The 7,402-nt window shown below is 36.4% G+C and overlaps 1 long non-coding RNA gene across 1 annotated transcript in view; it reads right to left on the bottom strand.

Annotated features, from left to right (window-relative positions):
• The window catches only part of LOC109368781, a 5,157-nt gene extending 4,171 nt beyond the window's left edge, over window positions 1-986 (bottom strand). Inside the window, exons 1-2 of the long non-coding RNA XR_002117119.1 lie at window positions 907-986; window positions 476-542 (exon numbers count right to left, since the gene is read on the bottom strand). This is a non-coding gene — a long non-coding RNA (uncharacterized LOC109368781). The remainder of the gene's footprint in view (window positions 1-475; window positions 543-906) is intronic.
• Window positions 987-7,402: the final 6,416 nt, after the last annotated feature.

Here is a 7,402-nt window from a genome sequence, read left to right as displayed (position 1 = left end):
AAGAAAAAAAGGGGGGGAGGGAAAAAAGGCAGCTTTACACCCTCTAAATGTTCTAGACAATACACATTTTCTAGTCTCCAAAGGTATGCCTTGATCATGCAAATCTCTACTTATGAAATCACCTCTTCATCTTGAATGATATATTTGCAACTAAATAACAGAATTATTTGTTTATCATTATGTACTAGAAAATGCATATGTATCATATTGAACCTGCTTTGGCAGGGGGGTTGGATTTGATGATCTCTGGACGTCCCTTCCAACCCCTATGATTCTGTGATTCTGTAGTTAAGGTGCAGCAAAAGTATAGCAGGCTTGCCTTGTAATCTATAAAAGGTGAGCAGCCTGCCTGGTCACTGAAGCCACTTGCTAATTAGGACTAGGTCATTTTTGGGAGAAGCTGCAGTGTGTTTCTCAATTTAACTTTTGTATCAATGAGTAAGAGAATTGTAGATACAACAAAACAACTTTGTACCTTAGCTGTTCTTTGGTCAGGTTTGATGCTCCATCTTTCCTCTCCGCATTTTTGTAGCAATCAAGATCTATGATTAATTAAAATGTGAAGCTCCTGTACTGAAAATTAATGGTGTTGACTTTAACAACACTACTTTAAATTGCAAAATCTCAAACATATGTATATAATCTTACAGATCTCAAAGAGTCTGGCTTTTTTATAAAATAAAAGAACATACATCTGCATGTACAGTTATACTTGCTTCCCCATTTGAAATAAAAGAAGTGTAATTAAAATTTGGCAAATAAATTTCATATATATCTATAATGCTATAATGTGATGGAAAGTACAGCAACAATAGCCGAATGACACAATCCTAGGCCACAGCAAATGAGAACGAGCCCAAATGCAGCAGCTGTGGACACAGAAACAAAGGAAGAAAAACTTCTTACCTTTGGAAGGACTTCAGTAGGCAAGGATCTCCAGCCTTACCTCCTTTCCCCCACTGTCAACCTTTCAATAAGGCCTGGGAAGGGGTGGATCCTTCTAGTCAATCAGGTGTGTTGCATACACCTGAGCTCCCCTGAGTTGACCCTGTCTTCCCACCAGGTGCTCCATCACTTGTTCAGGCCATGACAGCATTTCCACTAAACTATGGATCATGAGAAATCAAAAAACTCTGTAGCAAAGTTATCAGTCCATCATAACCTGAGCTATTGGAGCTGCAGTTGTTCAGAGATACTGTGTTCAGCCACTTAAAGCAGCTAAATTGTACCACATTGCAAAAGTGATTGCATAACTAATGCAAGGATGATATTTGTTACTGCAGCAGAATCATTCAGTTATAGCTCTCGCAGATTCCTTAACAGCAGCTGATATTAGTTATTTTTAGAAAAGGGCTGGTCTTGGAGAGCAGTTTGGCAGCTGGGTCATTCTTAGTTCAAATTATTAATAATAATGCGTTTGTGAATAAAGTATTATTGACTTGGTGATGCATATATTACATTGCTTTTCAGGGTACAATCTCAAAGAGGAAAAAAAAACACAGAAATATTTCCTTGTTTTAGAACACAAATACATAAATTTTAATCTGAGAAAAATACAAAATGAAACCATGTACAAGTTATGTACAAACCTTTTTTACAGGACAATATATTTATCACTGGATATTTATTACATATGACAAAGTCAGGTAGATCATTTCTGAGCACCAGCATTTGTTCTCTCTCATAAATCCATAATGACAAAAAGTAAAATGATGAAGTCATACTCCTTTTTCTTGATGAACTTTCTTGTAAATTGATAGCTGGTTCTCAGAGTATTCTCCCCATGCCCACCCCCAAACTATAGCTAAATAGATGCAGCATTAAAATATATTGTATGCATAAGTTTGTGTATTTTCTGAAAGAAGAAAAAAAAATCAGCCTTGTACTCTGTGGAAATGCAAAAGTTATGGTTATATCAACTATTTTTGACTGAGTTTAGATTATTCGCACTGGTTAAACATGTATGTCCCAAGCAAAACCATAACAGAAGCAACATTTTTGAACATCTGCTTGAGACAACTTCTGCTGACATTTTTGTGTCATTCGTTATAGTTATTGTCCAGTTAACAAAATGCTCATATGCCCAATTTTTAATTTCTCAACAAGATATTTTTCTATTATATACACTCAACTGCCTATATATTGTGTTGTTTACTGTTTTGTTTTGTTGGTGTTTTTTTTTTAATTAAGTTATAAAGCTCTCCTCTAAAATGCATTGATTGAAGCAGTAAGAAGCTTTCTTTTAACCTCAGTGAGGCTCTAATTAGATACAGCGTTACTCTTTTTAGATTCTTAAGTTAGATATTACTGTTAATTAGATCCAAATAAAAATATGTATTTCCTTTCTCCCCCCAACCCCATCCCTTCTCATTTGACAGTTAACAATAGTACATCATTAGATAAAGCAGAGACATTAGACCAGCAGTCCTATCTATTGATTTCAGTGGAACTTACTTGGTTATATAGACTACTGAACATCATAGGCTATATAGTTTCAATGTGGCCATATATTCTATAGTAGAGAAGATCTATCTGTGCAAGATAGCTGCATTAGTTGTATAACTGTAGCTTTGATAAATGCTGGGGTAGAATTGTCCACACTATAGGCCCACGTAGGTTCCTAGGCAGTGGCCACAGCTGAACAACTCCATTCCTTTCTTCATTTCAAATGGGCTGTACCGACACCTACTAATATTGCTCAGTAGAAAAATTCTACAGGTTTTGTGCCTTCTAACTGGATATTAAAAGACCTAGAAATGAAGCATGCATTTATAACAATTTTTAAAATTCTTGCTAAGCCTGTAATTGATAAAACAATTTTATAAAAAATAAAAAGTATGTTCAAATGCTGGGGAGAATGATGGTTCACATGGCAGAGAGAGGAGAACAAAAGAATGAATATCAAGAACTCTCCTTTCACCTGACAAGAGCTGTGTTTTTTCTTTTTTTTCATGTGTCTGCCATTGTCACTGACAGATGTTTCCAGGCCATTATAACTCAGGGGAAGGATTTCTTTTTTGCTTTGTCCAGCTCTTCCCATTTCACATAGTTGCTTTAAGTACATTTTAAACTTGAAATGAAAGTTTGAACATACACACATTATTGATCCTGAAGAAATTCACAATGATAACACCCTTAAAAAATGAAATCCACCACACCTAAACTTTGTTATTTGCTCATTTCAAATACATTGCTAGTCAAGAGCCATTATGAACATGCTTCATGGTGAGAGCATGTGTTTGCTCTGTTTTCAGAGTCCATGTGAGTAGGCTGTGAGAGGGTAGTTGTTTACAAGTTTATGAATTAAATGATGAGTGAACAGATAGTGAAAACAGACATGCAGAATTACCTATTTTTTAAGTTATTGCTTTTATCATGCATTAGTTTATGCATCCAGTTATTGCAGTACTGGCTAGACACAGTTCACAGATGCACACACATACAAAACCCAACAAAAACAGTCCCTGTGAATGAGAACACGTTCTTACACTTTCCCTTCCTTCTCCTTCCCTATAAGGACTTCAAGAAATGACAATACTCCTTACTCTGGCAAAAAAAAACAAACCCACCTCACCAATAGCAACTACCTCTCCTTACTATCCATCAAACTGTAATGAAAACTTTAAATGCTCTTGTTGCAGTGTCTCATTGCGTATTACATACAAACTACATTTTCTCTTTTCCGCATTTGGCCAATTACAGTTGCACTTTTTCCCATGCATATTTGAGTGATTGTGTTGCATTTTTTAATTTTTATTTATTTATTTATTTTAATAAATGAAAAATGGGGGAAAAAAGATATTTAGTGTGGCTAAACTTTGTACAGCCACAGCTACTGCAGCAGCCTGTAAGCTGGTGAATGCTCGGCACCTTTTCTGAGAAATCTGTGGGGCTCAATAAGGGCTTCATCATCATTAATTTTATGGTATATAAGCAATGCTTCTTTTCCCATCAAATATAAATAGGGACTAGCTATGAGCTAGGGATGCCCTGGGTTTCACTGACAGTATCTCACTCCTTGTCCCCATGCTCCTGTCTTTTGGACTAGCAGAGCTTGCAGAGTCTCTTTGTACCATAGGCAGAATAATGATCTTGTCCATGTACTTGTAGTACGTAACGATACCCTGGACAAAGAAGCTTGTACTTTGAGCCATATGACCAGAGCTGTTGAGTTGAAAAAAACAAAAGCTGTCAACATAGGGGTGATATTTTTGGAAAATCTTTGTAACATTCAAGGAAATGGTTGAATCATTTCTTCTATAATTGAATTCTCTATACTTTCTATAATCATTTTCTTTTTCTTTCTTTTCCAATAAATATATTGTGTACCTATCACCTTACAAGCAACAGTAAAACAGTCACATTGAGGCCTTTAACATCATGTTTAGGCTCTGAACATCTTTTTTCCACATTCACATTCTCTGTGCTTGGATGTTGGAGGATGTGCATGATGCTTCATTCAAAGTTTTGGGGGCTGAATTAAAACACCAGACACTAGACAGAGCCCTGTAGGCTTGCAGGCCATATGCAAGCAGGGATGCATGTGCATGTGTGAGGAGGGTCCAGCACTGTGCTGTCACTGCAACATCAGAGAATTGCCAACCAACATACAGCTTCTCTTTGCTGAAACCAGGCAAGACTGGTAGGTACAAGCTCTCCATACGCTAGCCCACAAATAATGTATTTCCTTTCACTTTGTGTATGTGTTCTCCTCACACCTCCATAAAACATAATGCCATGCTTCTCATGATGATTCTGGCCGGTATCAAAGGCTAAGACAAATCCCAAATTTGTGTGCATGTATCCATTCTTGAATATATATGTCAACACATATATGTCAATACATATGCGAACACACACTCACATGTGCACACACAATCCAATACCTGATTTACGAAAAATTGTTTAGCCTGGATTGATCGTGCATGCAACTAATGAGAAAGTTAAAATGTAATTTTTTCTCTTCTCATTTGACAGAAGGTAAGAAATATTTAAGAGGTTCGAAAATTTATTTCTCTATCAATCATCAAGTTTCCTGTCACCTATCACTTAGGCCACTTTTCCAACCACTTGCCTTGATGTAATACAATATTTCAAAGCATTGGTGCTGACCTTTTTGCGGTGTTTAATGGCTCTAAGAAAAAGATTTCCACTGGACTTCCTACTTACTCCATCTAATTCCCAGAAACCAGTCCTGAGTCTCTGATCACCAAGAAGAGGAGAAAATAAAGATCAATGATTACTCTTAGGTTTTCCACAAATTGGAATTGCAAAAAGCATACTTATACCTGTGTTTCTCTGTTTCTTGCTCTTTGTTTATTGATCTGTCTTCCTACCTTTACATATGGAGTGATCAGTGCTTGTCCTTCAGTTGTGTACAGATGGCAGCGTGGCATTTTGATCTATGACAGTTAAACTGGACAGATGCACAAACCTTAGTGATGTAGAGAGGACTATTGTGTTTGATTCATTAGTGCATATTATAATTTGAGTACTCACTTCTGAAGGAAGAATATTTAGAAATGGCACCATCTATGATAATGTACACATACAATTAAGCAGCAGTCTTCTAAAAAAGTTAATTTGTGTACAGATGTGAAACCAAACGTAAATTTCAGAAATTCTCCTGTATGGAGTACCAGCTTTTTTCACTGTAGTTAGTATGAATGCAGTTCATAAATGAAAAAGGAGCACTGACTTCAAAGTAAAGGCTTTATGTGTCCCAACACAGAAACTGGATGCAGATTATAGCATGTTAATAGCTCAAGTAGCAGAGATTGGAAGAACTCAGCAGAATTGTCTTTTGTTTTGGGAATGTGAAATATGATAACCACGGTCTAAATAATTGTAACGAAAAACTGCTTAAGTTGTTTTGTTTCTTTGCAGGAGAGTGAAATATCCTAAACAATCCAATTTTACATATACTGTATAACAATTCCTGTTGTTTTTGTTTAAATAACTACTCTATAAAATGTAACAACAAAGTTATCACAGTCCAAGAAGTCACTCCAGAATAAAGCCTGTTAGGTGGTAGTGTGGCTATATTTGTACTGCAGCCAGTGGACAAACATTGAAGCTGAGATAGTTTAGCTTAAATGTTGGATTAAATAGTGGACGTAATTGTTTTCACAATAAATTAGTATTGTCTGCTTTTTATTTGTTTGATTCACTGATACTTCTCTAATGATAAAAATACCACGGTGTATTTTATTGTGGTATTTCACAGTTCTGCAAAATTACAAAGCCTCAAGTTGAATTGCACAATGGAAATCTGCTTTTCCTGATAATTGGGTCCTAGGTTTTTGTTTTAATCCTCACTAGCACAGTTCCTTTTTTTTTTTTAATTTTTAATTTTTTATTATTCACACAGTTGTGTCAGATGTTGCTAATCTGAGATATAGAGAGCATTACTAAATCATTTAGAACATCAAATGCTTGGGTGAATAGATACTGCAGCACAGATATGAAACATCACATCTTTGTCTGATGACTATAAAGCTTGTTGGCAACTTTGTGAAACTGCTGACACAAAAGGCACCTGCCAAAGGCCTTTTGTAAGTTAACATTATAGATACATTCATTACTTTTACTTTGATTTGGTTATTTCTGTACTTTTGTATCTGGTATTCCAGCAAAGTAAAATGAAAGAAAGAAAGGAGGGGAAAAATGTTAAAATATGATGTTGCTTGATACAAGAGTCAACTGATAACATTATGTTGAGAGGTTGTGAAACTGAAGCTAAGCCAGATGTTTCTATTCTGATCTGAACTCATCAAAGGAACCTCAGTGTGCCTCCCACTGAGGTGTGTGCTATCACCAAAGGTCTGGAGATAAAGCTCACAGCTGATCAGGAGGCATTTGAGTCAGATAAGCAAGACAGATATGGGACCATCAGCACTTCTGAAGTAAGAAAACAACAAAATATGATTGATGAGAAAGCATATGACTTATGAGTTCATGCGCTGTTTATGCACCCTGCCTTAAAGCACTGTAATAGTTGGCAAAAGAAGAGGAACTGCCTGGAATTACCAACAGCTGATGGCCGACAGGCAGCACAGAATTGTTACGTTTACCGTTTATAACAAGTGCGGCCTGGGAGCACCTTGCCATGTCCCTGGCTCAGGGTGGTGTTTGCTATGCTTAGTGTCACAGAGGACGCAGGCCTTCTGCAGGGATTGCTCAGTGTGGGGTGGCTGGACCTGATCATGGCCATGGAGTTGAGCTATGTATGGTAATAAAACAAACGACATCTCAACAGAATGTTACACATACAAAAATATGACTTTCAACTTTGAAAATAAATAAGTTTAGTTTATTAAGAGCTGGTGTCAATGCTGAACAAAATACACATCCTCCAGTAAAGAAACATGTAGGTGAACTACTTTTTTTTTTTTTTTGTATT

Source organism: Meleagris gallopavo, chromosome 8 (genome assembly GCF_000146605.3).
Source record: "Meleagris gallopavo isolate NT-WF06-2002-E0010 breed Aviagen turkey brand Nicholas breeding stock chromosome 8, Turkey_5.1, whole genome shotgun sequence".
NCBI lineage: Eukaryota > Metazoa > Chordata > Aves > Galliformes > Phasianidae > Meleagris > Meleagris gallopavo.
The sequence above is the reverse complement of the archived record's forward strand: the minus strand, read 5'-3'. Positions and strand labels throughout refer to the sequence as shown.